A 15205-nucleotide genomic window follows, 5' to 3' on the forward strand; every position below is an offset into this window, starting at 1 on the left:
ACTGTTGTAAGGCGAAACAGTGTGCAATGAAAACACATTTTTTTTAGATACCATTCTCAATGTTACATATAAAATGGTGAGTACACTCTCAGAAATAAAGGTACTAAACTGTCACTGGGGCAGTGCCTCTCTTGTCACTGGGGTGGGACCCTCAAGGGTCCATCTCAGTACCTTTAGTCAGGGAACATAACTGAACCATAATCCACTGAAATGATATGTTCTAAGCTGTACTGACTCCACACACCCCGTCTCGTCTCCAGGCCTTTATTTTACTGATCTGTTTAAAACATTCGGTTATGAAAAGGTACAAATACGAACTTTTCACCTGGAAAAACTTATTTAAGGTTCACAATCAGACCTTAAAACCACTGTTGTACCTTTGAGGGAACATTTACATTGTTTGTACCTTGATGAGCAAATTGTACCTGCACAGAACCTTTATTTCTAACAGCGTATAGGTTCACTTGTTGGCTGTTGAAGAAACCTGAGTTGGTTAGTTTCTTTACCGTACAATCTCACATCCAACCACTCTGAATGACTTCATCTCGTTGACTGAATTAAGCAGAAATTTTGAAAAACAAGTGAAAAATTCCCCTTTACAAAACATTACTTAGGTAAAGTAATGAATTACATTAGCACTTAGTAGACTTAGTAGTAGTTACTGTCCACTGCTACTAGAAACGGACTCCAGGATTTGAGGATCTCCTCTATGAATATTTTCATATTTTGTCTCAGTGTTATGGAAGCAGAGATCCATGCATACAAACTCATCCGATTTCAAAAAGCCACAGATCAAAACAAGCTGTATGTACCTTGCTATGGCATTCACGGAGGCAGTTAATTGTGCACTATATTTAGGAGCTCGAGTGTATGCTTGTGCTTGTGCACCAGCTTTGCTGAGTCACTGTTTATGACCACAGTTTCAGTCTTTTTTCAGCGTCAGTGGGCTAAATACTGCTGCGTCCTGTGGAGCTGGTGTGTATCATCTGTTACTGTGTACTGAGTTTGTGTACATGTATACACGCATGTTCTTGTGCGTGGGTTTGTTTTTACATTTTTTTTTGGCCTTGATGTCTCCTCTCCCACTCCAGTGTGAGCTCATACACATTAGCATTCAGTCTGGGGTCTATGGAGATTAGAAAAAAGGAAAAAGAGAACATCTGGAGATGTCTGTGATAGCACTTCCTGTTTTTATTGGACTGTGCGTGGACGTGTGTGCGGTCGTGTATTCAGGTCTTTAAGGGGATTAAACGTCCCTAGAATGACGGAAAACATGAACGTTTAGTCGCCATGAGGAAATTTGCTTGTTCATACACTGCGCACTGTAACATGGGAAAAATCCAGAGCTTCTCTTTTTCTAAGGAATTGAATACAAATTGATTTTCACTTAAGCAAACTGGAAAAGGGGATTTTATTTTCAAAATCTCTCCATAAGTACATCAATAAGATGTAAACAAAGTCATTCAGAGTGGTTTGATGTGAAATAGTTCGCCGTAGAGACGCACACTCAGGTTCTTACAGAGGTGGTGATCACAATGTCACAGGAGTCACAATGTCAACGTAATTCTGAAAAAATATGTTTTCTTTGAGGAATATTTTGCCTTACAACTCCCTGTATGTACCTTTCCTCCCATTAAGGTGTCTGAAAAAAATATGTTTTAGGCCAAAAGCTTATCACAAGACTATCACACAACCATATTTTAGGCAGCATATTCACATACAATTCATGTAATAACTTTCTTTTAGGCGGCACGGTGGCGCAGTGGGTAGCGCTGTCGCCTCACAGCAAGAATGGCCTGGGTTCAATTCCCGGCCGGGCGACCAGGGTCATTTCTGTGTGGAGTTTGCCTGTTCTCCCCGTGTCTGCGTGGGTTTCCTCCCACAGTCCAAAGACATGCAGTCAGGCCAACCGGAAATGCTGAATTGCCCCTAGGTGTGAGTGTGAGTGTGTGACTGTGTATGTCTGTCTGTCTGCCCTGCGATGGACTGGCGTCCTGTCCAGGGTGTATCCTGCCTTCCGCCCAATGACAGCTGGGATAGGCTCCAGCACCCCACCGTGACCCAGAAGGATAAGCGGTTTAGATGATGTATGTAACTCTCTTTTAGGTAGCTTTTAGAGGCATTAACCCCTTAAATGGCCAGGGCCTGCTTTTGTGGTCTGCCAGGCTTTGCTTGGTTGTTAGGAGACACATTTGCTCTGTATCTTTTACTCTAGTTTTGGAAATATTCGCCTTCCTTATGAAAGTGGATCATCTTCAATGGTTCTTTAGTGAAGGCAATGGTTCTTAATGGTTCTCAATGGTATTTAGAACCATGAGTTATATACAGAACCACTTCATGCCTAAATGGTTCTTTGTGTGCTGAAATGGGTCTTCAGATTGATGGAGAATGTGTTGTATGTGTTTCAGTGTAGAAGCTTTTGTGTAGAACCACATATAACACGTTCTCTATGAATCTTAAGGAGCATTTCACCATGCAAAGAACCAATGATAAGAAAAGATGCTGTAAGATAAGATAAGATTCTTAAATTAAGATCAGATTTGCTTCTGTAATACGAATTTGTGAAAAATCTTATCTTGACCTGTCAGATCTTACGTTAAGACAAAAAGACGTTTCTGTAATACGTTTTAAGAATCTTATCTTATCTTACAGCATCTTTTCTTATCTCAAGTTAGGAAATCTTAACTTACTCGATGGAAGTCGACGATCAACTGTCGTGTCTGTTACCCAGCAACTGACCATACGTGCACAGCTAAAACGTAAACACGTAATCAAGCTAGTTAGCCAGACAGCTAACATTAGATACCGTTTCTGAGGTGAAAAAGGTCAAATAAAACTAAAGCGCGATAAACTGAGTTAATAATGTTGGATCAGCGCCCCCTGCTGTTTATCAGAGTCGCCGCTCCACAGTTTCAGTCTCCATTTCCCAAACACTTTAGCCGAGCGCGCTAACTTTATTCCTCCTAATAAACAAACACACGTTCAGCTCTGACTCCTCATTATTCACCTCCATCACTGTAATATTTTATCTGAACAGTTTTTATATAACATTAACACACGGAGGTAATAAGAGGGGGCGGTGGAGATCGTGTCTGTAGAGTCTGGGGCTTTTAAACGCTGTTAGAAAAAACTCACAAGTCAAAGCAGCGTTTTCAGTGTAGATAAATGTGGCGTCATTATGCTGGTTATAGTGAACTGAGCTGCGTCACTGCATAAAACAATAGAAACAGACGGTTAAACAGAGGTTAAGACGCTCTGGGGTTTATCTTAAAGTTAAGAATATATTTAGGATATTTGGCAACTTAGGATGTTTCTGTAAAACCGTTTTCTCATCTGGAAATAAGATAAGATTACAGACTTAAGAACTGTTGTTCTGTAATGGCTTCTGAAGTTGCCATGACAACAAAGCCGATCTCAGACTTAAGAACTGTCCGTAATATGACCCCTGGTTCCTATCACCACCACTGTGAACATTTCTGGCTTGGGTTCTCTAAAGCGGAGCACTTCACATCAAACCACTCTGAATGATTCTGTTGTGGTGACTCTTTATTATAGACATCCCATACAGATGCTGACATTACTGTATATCTAGGACTCACAGAAAGATCCAATTTCTTAACAACATACCAAATTCACCAGTCAAGACATCTGTTCAATGCATTTTATCCATAGTAACTATCATAGTATGTATTAAGTAGGATTGTCGCATAGCAAGGGTCTGGGGAGCCTATGTAACCTTATTTGGCCAATGATGCATCAGACAGCTAAATATGATGCGTAAGTATAGTCTGTCTCATATTTAGCTTGGTTACGCAGTCTAACGTAAACATTTAGGTTAACGTTAGATGCTGGTGACTGGAGTGGAATGCCTGAGAGCATCAATTTGAGACAGTAGCAAGTAAACAATCAAATTACATTGCCATTTTTGTATTCAGTGAAAGTACATTGGAGCCCAGAAGATCCTAGCTCCGCCACTATTATAGGAACTGGTCAGTTAGTCCTGCTGAAGGTGAAGACTAAACATGGAGAAGCAGCGTTTAGATACTATGCTGCTCTTAAATGGACCCAGTGGACAGAGAGCATTTGAAGAGCCCCGACACTGGACTCTTGTTGACCACTTTTTCTGTAACAGCACTTTTTTTCAATCCTAATCTAACTTTTAGTTTTTGATTATTTAACTATCCTAATTTCTAATTTGATTTTTAATTGAATGATTTTCCCTTTTAAATGTATTGTTTTAATCATGTTTTAATTACACTGATCAGGCATAACATTATGACCACCTCCTTGTTTCTACGCTCATTGTCCATTTTATCAACTCCACTTACTATATAGGTGCACTTTGTAGTTCTACAGTTACAGACTGTAGTCCATCTGTTTCTCTGATACTTTGTTAGCCCCCTTTTACCCTGTTCTTCAGTGGTCAGGACCCCCATGGACCCTCACAGAGCAGGTGCTATTTGGGTGGTGGATCATTCTCAGCACTGCAGTAACACTGATGGTGGTGGTGTGTTAGTGTGTGTTGCGCTGGTCTGAGTGGATCAGACACAGCAGTGCTGCTGGAGTTTTTAAACACCTCAGTGTCACTGCTGGACTGAGAATAGACCACCAACCAAAAATATCCAGCCAACAGCGTCCTGTGGGCAGCGTCCTGTGACCACTGATGAAGGACTAGAGGATGACCAACACAAACTGTGCTGCAGCAGATGAGCTTTCGTCTCTGACTTTACATCTACAAGGTGGACTGACAAGGTAGGAGTGTCTAATAGAGTGGACAGTGAGTGGACACAGTGTTTAAAAAGTCCAGCAGCACTGCTGAGTCTGATCCACTCGTACCAGCACAACACACACTTACACACCACCACCACATCAGTGTTACTGCGATGCTGAGAATGATCCACCACCCAAATAGCACCTGCTCTGCGAGGCGTCCATGGGGGTCCTGACCACTGAAGAACAGGGCAAAAGGGGGCTAACAAAGTATGCAGAGAAACAGATGGACTACAGTCTGTAACTGTAGAACTACAAAGTGCACCTATATAGTAAGTGGAGCTGATAAAATGGACAATGAGCGTAGAAACAAGGAGGTGGTCATGATGTTATGCCTGATCGGTGTATGTTTTAATGTAGTTTTTAATTTTTGTGCTTACTTTACTTTTTTTTAACCGACTCTGACTCTGAATTTTCTCATTTGTAAAGCACTTTGAATGACAGCAGTGTTTGAAAGGCGCTGTATAAATACACGTGTCTTGCCTTGCCTATTATCGCTGTTATCTGACTTATTTTTGTTGATGTTATCTTATTTACGGTGTATAAGTTCTTTTTCCTTGTACTTTTTAGGTACATGATCAGCTCTCACGTGAAAAGCCAAAACATCTTCTGGATGCTGAGGTCTGACTAATGCAGAGGTCAGTGCAAAGGCAAAGCCCCCGCAAAGATGGGAATAGAAACTTGCCAAATGTTTGTGTTTGCGCACATGTGTGAGCACCACTGGTCCAGCGATGACTTTCTAAGTGAAATTCCTTTTTTGCGCCACATGAGGATAACATCACCATTACACTGTGAATGCAGCAGCTGTAGTTTACAGTAAGGCTGTGATTTATCCTGGGAAAGTGGTAGCAGTGTTTTTCTGGCGTGTTGAGTGGCCCATTACACAACCACTCACCTCATCTTCCTCTGTGGCCCTGGTTAAACAGACTTAACACATAAAACAAGTAAAGGTCAACTATGAGTAAGTTGAACTCTCCAATTCTGATCTCATGCAAGTTTCACATCACAGAGCTGGAGTGAAAAATGGACAGGTGGACAGGTTGGGATAAATCAGTGCCCATTTTTACAGTGGATATCAAAGGATGGGTCACTCCAGACTATCTAGAATAAACTGGCAGAGGATTTTGCTCTTATACTAACGGTAAAGACGACTGAGTCATGTTGGAGAGTTGGAGAGTCATGAAGGGATGATGATGACATTTCTCAAAAAATACCTAATTCTCTTAAGGAGGAGGAAATTAAAGTATATCACAAATGAAAAATAACACAAAGATCTTAATAATGATAACCATGGTAATAATAACAATAATAATCATTATAATCATAATAATAACAACTGTAAACATAATAATAATAATTGTTATAATTGTTTTTTATTATGATGATTATTATTAGTAGTAGTAGTTGTAGTAGTATTGTTATTATTATTTTCTTTTATTATTATTAACATTATTATTATTATCATCTTTATTTGTATAACACCTTTCATATCTATACCACTTTAAAAACTGCTTGACATTTTAGAAGACATTAAAATTAGAAGAACATGGTATAATAAAAGACAAAATAATAATAATGATAACAATGATGATGAAAGAAAAAAGGACGATGATGAAAAAGTAGGGATAATAACAACAGGGATAAAATAAACACAAGAAAATAATAACAATAACTAAGTAAAACATGGTACAACTATAATAGCAGTGATAAATAAAAAGTAAAAAAAAAAAAGATTCACGAGATTCGCAGGATCATAAAAGTACATATGAATCTGCTTCTTAATCTTATATACCAGCTTTGACATTTTGGAACAGCTAATGTTTCAGTTTTAGTCATTAAAACCAAAAACAGATCTTGCGGACCTTCATAGAACTCACGGAAAAGTTGTGTTCTGCTGCCCTCTACTGGCCGCTTCCCACACTGCATCCTTAAAACAGTGTCCTGCAGAGACCACTTTCATTTCTAACACCTGGTTTACATGAAGGCCACAGTACTTGTAGTCTTTTAAGACACCTTAAGAACTTAGAAATACTTTTATATCATCGTATCTGTGAGGAAGTCTGGCCATTTGTGACTAAAACTCCCATGGAAAACCTGTAGATAGATAGAGACACTATATTGCCAAAAGTATTCGCTCGTCTGCCTTCACACACATATGAACTTGAGTGACATCCCATTCTTAATCCATAGGGTTTAATATGATGTCGGCCCACGCTTTGCAGCTATAACAGCTTCAACTCTTCTGGGAAGGCTTTCCACAAGGGTTTAGGAGTGTTTATGGGAATTTTTGACCATTTTCCAGAAGCACATTTGTGAGGTCAGGCACTGATGTTGGACGAGAAGGCCTGGCTCACAGTCTCCGCTCTAATCCGTCCCAAAGGTGATCTATCGGATTGAGGTCAGGACTCTGTCCAGGCCAGTCAAGTTCTTCCACACCAAACTCGCTCATCCATGTCTTTATGGACCTTGCTTTGTGCACTGGTGCGCAGTCATGTTGGAACAGGAAGGGGCCAAACTCCCCAAACTGTTTCCTACAAAGTTGGGAGCATGAAATTGTCCAAAATCTCTTGGTGCTGAAGCATTAAGAGCTCCTTTCACTGGAACTAAGGGGCCGAGCCCAACTCCTGAAAAACAACCCCACACCATAATCCCCCCTCCACCAAACTTTACACTCAGCACAGTGCAGTCAGACAAGTACCGTCTCCTGGCAACTGCCAAACCCAGACTCGTCCATCGGATTGCCAGACGGAGAAGCGTGATTGGTCACTCCAGAGAACGTCTCCACTGCTCTGGGGTCCAGTGGCGGCGCTTTACACCACTGCATTCCATGCTTTGCATTGCGCTTGGTGATGTAAGGCTTGGATGCAGCTGCTCGGCCATGGAAAACCCATTCCATGAAGCTCTCTACGCTGTTCTTGAGCTGATCTGAAGGCCACATGAAGTTTGGAGGTCAGTAGCGATTGACTCTGCAGAAAGTTGGCGACCTCTGCACACTATGCGCCTCAGCATTTCGCTGACCCCGCTCTGTCATTTTACGTGGCCGACCACTTCGTGGCTGAGTTGCTGTCGTTCCCAATCGCTTCCACTTTGTTATAACACCACTGACAGTTGACTGTGGAATATTTAGTAGTGAGGAAATTTCACGACTGGACTTGTTGCCCAGGTGGCGTCCTATCATGGTACCACACTGGAACTCACTGAGCTCCTGAGAGCGACCCATTCTTTCACTAATGTCTGTAGAAGCAGTCTGCAGGCCTAGGTGCTTGGTTTTATACACCTGTGGCCACGGAAGTGATTGGAACAGCTGAATTCAGTGATTTGGATGGGTGAGTGAATACTTTTGGCAATATAGTGTAGATAGATAGATACTTTATTGATCCCGAAGGACATTTAGCAGCCAGTATCAGTCATACAACACAGCACAGTTATAATAATAAGGGTGACACTATATAAAAAGAGGAATAAATACAAAAAAACTATCTACATATATACAAATAGAAATATACAAAAATCTGCAATAAGATCTATAACCTGAGATGAAAAATGCAATGCAATAATGATGTACAAGGAGGCGCAGGTAACAGCATATAATGACAGTACTGAATAAATATGTGCATATACTGGTACTGGAATAAAGTGTCCGGATGTGGAGTGTCCAGATGTGCAAGATGTGCGATAAGGTGTGCAGATGTGCAATATGTACAGTAAGGTGTCCATATGTGCAGATAGATAAAATAAACCTATGATTTAGCATGAGAATCAGATTCAGTCCTCCTCTCTCCTCTTCCCTCTTCTCTCTCCTCTTCTGGCCCCACTGGGAAGAGTTGAAGAGCCTGATGGCTCGAGGGACAAAGGACCTCCTGGGTCTGTCGGTTGAGCAGCTCTGTGACAGCAACCTGCCACTAAACATGCTCCTCTTGTCCATGATGATGGTATGCAGCGGGTGGCCCTCATCCTCCATAATGGAGAGCAGTTTGTGCAGAGTCCTTCTCTCGGCCACCTAAACCACAGAGTCCAGTTCCACACCGAAACACACTGTAAACTGCACGTTGTTCAAGGAAAGAGAAACAAAATCTGTGGCCTAACCGCAGAGGTGGCTAATAACAAATAATAAATTTGTGTTTTTTTTTGTTTAATTTCATTCTAATCTGTTGTTGGCAGGACCTGGACTGCTTTACTGTTGCTCTCACCTCTGTGTCATCATTCCTGCCGCTACGCTGCTCCATTCACAGTTGGTGGCGTATGTAATACACTAGAAAGGCTTTTGACCTTAAAAATGAAAAAATCCTAATCTAACTTTTGGGCTACGTTCACATTACCAGGTTGAAGTGGCACAAATCTGATTTTCTGCCCTAATGTGACTCAGATCTGATGTTTTCAGGGCTGTGTGGACACAAATCTGATCTTTTCAAATCTGACCTGAGCCACTTTCATATGTGGTCCTGGATCGGATACGTATCCGATTCGTGGCCATGCGACCTTAACATGACGCTCAGATCGGAATTCATGTGCTTTTTTCCCACTGCACGTGCGCCATCATTCAGTGTTACCATGGCAACAGCGCCGAACAGAAGTTAAAGCCTGTAAACGGTGGAAAAGCAGCTCATCTCACCTTTTTCTCCTTCGTCTCGCTCTAATAATGAAGCTGAGAGCTGATCAGAGTTAATTATCTTCAGCGAAGCTCGTTCTGCTCGTTAGTTTGTGCTGATGATGAACGTGATTCATTCACGTGACGTTACTGAGTAGGATGAGCTCATGAGGGTCATTTCAGGACGCCGGTTCGTCACATTAATGACAGATTTGAATCACTTACCTAAACGAGTGTGAACCATCGTGTCAGAGAGATCGGATTTGAGCAAAAAAGTCGGATTTGAGCCACGAGGCTTGTAATGTGAACGTAGCCTTGGTTTTTATTTTGATTATTTAAGTATCCTTATTTGTAATTAGATTTTTAATTGAGTGGTTTTCTCTTTTAAATTTGTTGTTTTAATCATGTTGTTATGTGTTTTTAATGTAGTTTTCAATTATGTTTTTCCATTTGTGCTTACTGTACTTTTTTAACTGATTCTGACTCTGAATTCTCTCATTTGTAAAGCACTTTGAATGACAGTGTTTGAAAGGCGCTGTATAAATAAACTTGTCTTGCCTATTATCGCTGTCATCTGACTAATTTATGATGATGTTATCTTATTTACAGTGTACAAGTTCTTTTTCCTTGTACTTTTTAGATACATAATCAGCTTACATTTGAAAAACCTCAAAGCCAAAACATCTCCCTCTGGTTGCTGAGGTCTGACTAATACATAAAACTCTCTGTCATCATTCCTGCCGCTACGCTGCTCCATTTACAGTTGATTATAGTGCTGTATGTAATACACTAGAAAGGCTTTTGACCTTAAACAATGAAAAAAAAATGGTTAAATAAAGTTGCATTACGTTCACAATCCAAAGATTGTGTGTCATTACTGCCATATAGCTGCTCCTTTTATGGTTTTAGGACTGATAAACTATTAAAATGATTATTTTTAAATTAACCCTCTACTGCACGCATTATAAGAGTAATTTAAAAACTTCACTTTTCTTGCATAAAATTATATATATAATTATATATAAAATTATATATAATGATTACTAATAATCAGTCCCAATTATTAAATTCAAATACATTTTTAAAAAGAGTATGCAGGGGTCCTTTTGGAGTATGTTGCCTTGAGACCTGGCTTGTGACTGGCTAAATCCATTTCACTGTCACACAATGTTGCTTCTAGGCAAGAAACATATTTCTGCAAATTCTTGTAACAAAAAAATTTATACTGAACTTATAAAAGGTTTAAATGTACCCAGTTAGAGACGGTATGACCAAGTACATGCTTTTTCTTGACGTACTCAAACTCTTCGTTAACCCTATCGCTGTCTTTAAATATGTATAATGTTAATGTAAAGTGAGTTTGTTGCCTTGAGGCAACATTGTGCAATAGAGGGTTCATATAAAATAATATTACATCCCACCCATCAGTCAAACGCTGTGCATCATTAACGCCACCCTGTTGCTCATTTTTTAGTCCGTTTTAAGATCAGTCATTTTGTGAGCTATTAATCTACAGATCTGTTCTCTCTCTGAGAGGTCTCTTTGAAGACAGGCTTTAAGGGGAATTCCCCCAGTTTTTTCAAAATTTCTCAATAATTCTGTCATGGAGATGAGAACAAAGTCAATCGGTGTGTTTTGATATGAAGTGGTTCATTCTAGCGAAACTTTCTGACTCAGATGTCTTTACAGTGGTGCTGATGGGAATCAGGGGTCAGGCTGTCTACAACCAAATACCATTTTATTTACCATCCAAAACCACCAGTGAACCTACATGCATCTTTTTTTGTATATGCAATGCTGATAAAGTTGAAACACTGGCAAAACTGTAAAACTAGCTGTCTTTGGGGACTATTTTGCCTCACATCACCCTGTATGTACCCCTCCACCATGAATGAATGAATATGAAAATAAGCTTAAGGCTAAAAGTTATAAAACCATGATAAAACATGTCTCAGGCATCAGGCTGCGTATTCATAACCACTTAATGCGACAACACTCTGTAATGTTGCTTTTAGAGGTACTGAACGCTTCAGACGTCTGGTTCCTATCACCACCACTGTGGATTATTCTGACTTGGAGTGCTTCTCGAATCGAGCGTTTCACATGAAACCCATTGTAAATGACTTTGTTCATGTTTTAAATATTTAGTTATGGAGAAATTCTGAAAAAATGGGTGGGATTCCCCTTTAACGCCGCACACTCTCTTGAGTTACAATTAGATAATTAAGATAGATAAGCAAACCTGTCAGACTTTTAACCATCTGTTAAACCTTGTAGACAGTAAATGTCTGACGAATGTTAACATCAGGCTAACTTTATATGGGATATAAGGCGCTGTAGGGCCTTAAAACAGTCTACTGTAGTTCTATACAGACCTCAGTCGCTTCTGAAGAAACAGTACTTTTACCCACCTCAGTATGGATGTTCAAATGGACAGTAATTTTCTATTAACATTAGCCAGTTTCACCATCAACTGCACTACAGTTCCCAGCATGCACTGCATTGTAATGTGTGCACCCACCCCCTACCCAGCAACGATCCATGGGACAGCGCCACAAAAGCAACAAGAAAAAAGATGCCAAAGAGTTTAATGTAGTTAATGTGGTCTATTTTTATATATACAACAATTAGTTTTTATTTAAAATTATTTGTGAATCGTTCAAGTATTCAGTGCCTATTTTTTTTTGCCATTGTAGTTTTAACATATTTTGAATCTTGGCAAATTGTTAAGTAAAAATAAAATAAAAACACAACTGGCCCACAGATTTGTTGAGATTTTTTAAAATGGCCATTTTAGTGGTTGAGTTTCCGACGGCGTTTTAGGGCCACTGTTGATGAAAATAAAAATAGTAGACTTTGAGAAAAAAGTCGTAATATTTCGAGAAAAAAGTCGTAATATTTCGAGAAAAAAGTTGTAATATTTAGAGAAAAAAAGTTGTAACATTTAGAGAAAAAAGTTGTAATATTTAGAGAAAAAAGTTGTAATATTTAGAGAAAAAAGTCGTACTATTTCGAGAAAAAAGTCGTAATATTTCGAGAAAAAAAGTTGTAATATTTAGAGAAAAAAGTTGTAATATTTAGAGAAAAAAATCGTACTATTTCGAGAATAAAGTCGTAATATTTCGAGAAAAAAGTTGTAATATTTAGAGAAAAAAAGTTGTAACATTTAGAGAAAAAAGTTGTAATATTTAGAGAAAAAAAGTTGTAATATTTTGAGAAAAAAAGTTGTAATATTTTGAGAATAAAGTCGTAATATTTCGAGAAAAAAGTTGTAATATTTCGAGAATTTCGAGAATAAAGTCGTAATATTTCGAGAAAAAAGTCGAGATATTTCCAGAACAAATTAATATTTCGAGGAAAAAAGTCGTAATATTTGGAGGATAAAGTGCCTGAGATTCTCCTTCAACAAAACAGACAGACAGTTTCCTCCGAGTCCGTCTGGCTCTTTATTCTAGATAGACAGTTTCCTGCTCAGCCGTTTCAGCCGGTTCTTATTCTAATAACAGGCTGGTGCTGATGTGCAGGAGAGACTGAGTGTTTCTTTATGGGTGAATCGATATGAAAGTAGAACTCCACCAACTCAGCGCCCCTCATTTAAAAGGAGGCGCTGCTTCCGTGCGCAAAGACTTTGGCCACAATATTTCGACCTTTCCTGGTTTTAATGCCACTTTAATGTCGGAATTCTACGACTTTTTTCTCGAAATATTACGACTTTATTCTCGAAGTCTATTAACAGTCTCCCTAAAGCGCCGCCGTATGAGTTTGACAGCCTTGCTGTAGCTCCTGGAAGCTGCTCTGTGCTCCTGACTCTCAGTCTGAACCACAGATATTCATACCTAGATGCTGCATTGTCTGTGGTTCTCTATCTGAGGCGATACGTCTGCGCGTCCGCCATGTTGGAGAGGTCAAGATCCGCTTGTGAACAAATTCACTTGTATTGAGAGACGAAGAGTCTCAGGATTAAATCAGCCACAACTTCCTTACTTCACAACTTCACCAAATCTGTTTTGTTATAATCCTCAGACACAGATTAATCCAGGCTGCACGGATTTGCTCTCAGTAGCTTTTATTACTTTAATAACTGATCGTGATAATTAGCCGTCCACACCAGCAGGAAAGTATTCAGTCTGCACCTGACGTTAAAAACCGAGTAAGAAGGACGAAGCTAAAGTTGGCTTCCTATTCACTAGCTTTTTCTTTGAGTTTTCCCGTTCCACCTTAAATGGTGCAGCAGTCACTTTCTGGTGGCTGAAGCTGCACCATTTAAGGTGGAACAGGAAAATTCGAACAAGATGCTGGCAAATAAGAAGGTAACTTCAAGTTTGTGTAAGAAGGTGCTAACATTAATCTACTATGAATATCTACACAGATTAAGGAATTATATAATTTACAAAAGCTTTAACCATCACTGTAAATAAACAACTACTACATAAAGTTAAGACCCCCTGAATAGACTATTAAATGAAATAAGCTTAACATAAAACCAGAGGAAAAACAATCACATCAACAGGTTCTCTGTGCTTCACCAACCACACGACCATATCTACACATAAACATCACACAAACATGAGTGTGGATCTCTGCGTTCCCTCCGTTATATAATCCTATCCCACTTTCTGAGAGCAATATTCTTGAAATAGTGTAATTTTGGACAGTATCTTTCTTAAACTGCCGCTCTGTAATGGTACTGAATGCAGTCCAGCAGCGATGTTGACCGCCCTAACATGGCGGCGCCGTTGACGTGCCTGGCTGGACCCAACGCGGCATCTAGGTATGTCTATCTACGGTCTGAAGCGCGGTCACCATGGCTACGCTTCAACACAGCCGCTGAGTGAAGGATGGAAAGCTAAGCTACATTAGCTAACCGTCTCTACCTTTGGTAAGAATATATATAACGTTAGTTAGCGCTGTGCTAAGCTACAGCTATCGATAGAGCAAGACTGCCAGACCAATATTAACATTATTTCTTCTTAAACGTAAAGAGCCGCAAACAACCCGAAGTAGTTAAGTGAATTAAGCTAACGCCAAGCTACCTAGCTAGCACAGTAACTTGCCCCAGGTAACCAAAATAACTAAAGAAGCGTCTTTTAAAGCTGCAACGTTACTGAATTTTACATTAAACGTTTAATTAAACGTGTTCATGGTGGCTGTTGGTTGCTGTGGGCTGCTGTCTTGCTGTCTAAATAACCGTGTAACTTGCCTACACCATACTGTAGCTCAAAGGGGAACTCCACCGAATTTTCAAAGCGCCTACACAATGAAATGGTTGTGATGTGAAGCAAGTCACTGAGAGTGGTTTGATGTGAAATGCTCAGCGCTAGAGAAACTTGCCGAGTCAGAATTGTTCACAGTGGTGGTGATGGGAACCAGACGTCTGAAGAGTTTAATGCTCCTGAAAGCTCCCTCACAGAAAGTTATTAGGTATATGAAATGGTTAAATAAACACTGCCAGATGTCTGGCAAACTGTTTTATGATAGCCTTGTAATAAAGGTTTGGCTTAAAATCTATTTTGATCAGTTTATTTTACTCCTGTTTATGGCAGGGGGGGGCATGCAGGGCATTGTAAGACAAAATAGTCCCCAAAGAAAATGTATTTTTTCAGATTTATCACTGTTCGACCTAAACATGTCTTCTAAATTGAAATATAAAAGCTCAGAAGACTCGTGTAGGTTCACTGGTGGTTTTGGATAGTAAATAAAAGGCTATTTTGTGTTGTAAAAGTCATGACTTCTGCTTCCCATCACAACCACTGTAAATAAAAAAGGTTTCTCTATAATGAATCCATTTCTAATCAAACCACTTTGAATGACTGTTTACATTTCAAGGACTGAATTATTGATAAGTTT

General features: G+C 39.6%; 1 protein-coding gene across 1 annotated transcript in view; it reads left to right on the forward strand.

Moving 5' to 3' along the window:
* The first annotated feature begins 14142 nt into the window (after positions 1 to 14142).
* Positions 14143 to 15205, forward strand: part of ak9 (adenylate kinase 9) — a 34504-nt gene continuing 33441 nt past the window's right edge. The window contains exon 1 of the mRNA XM_036582576.1: positions 14143 to 14237. The gene's annotated coding sequence lies outside the window, so the exon portion shown is untranslated. The remainder of the gene's footprint in view (positions 14238 to 15205) is intronic.

This window comes from Colossoma macropomum, unplaced genomic scaffold, assembly GCF_904425465.1.
Source record: "Colossoma macropomum unplaced genomic scaffold, Colossoma_macropomum, whole genome shotgun sequence".
NCBI classification, from domain to species: domain Eukaryota; kingdom Metazoa; phylum Chordata; class Actinopteri; order Characiformes; family Serrasalmidae; genus Colossoma; species Colossoma macropomum.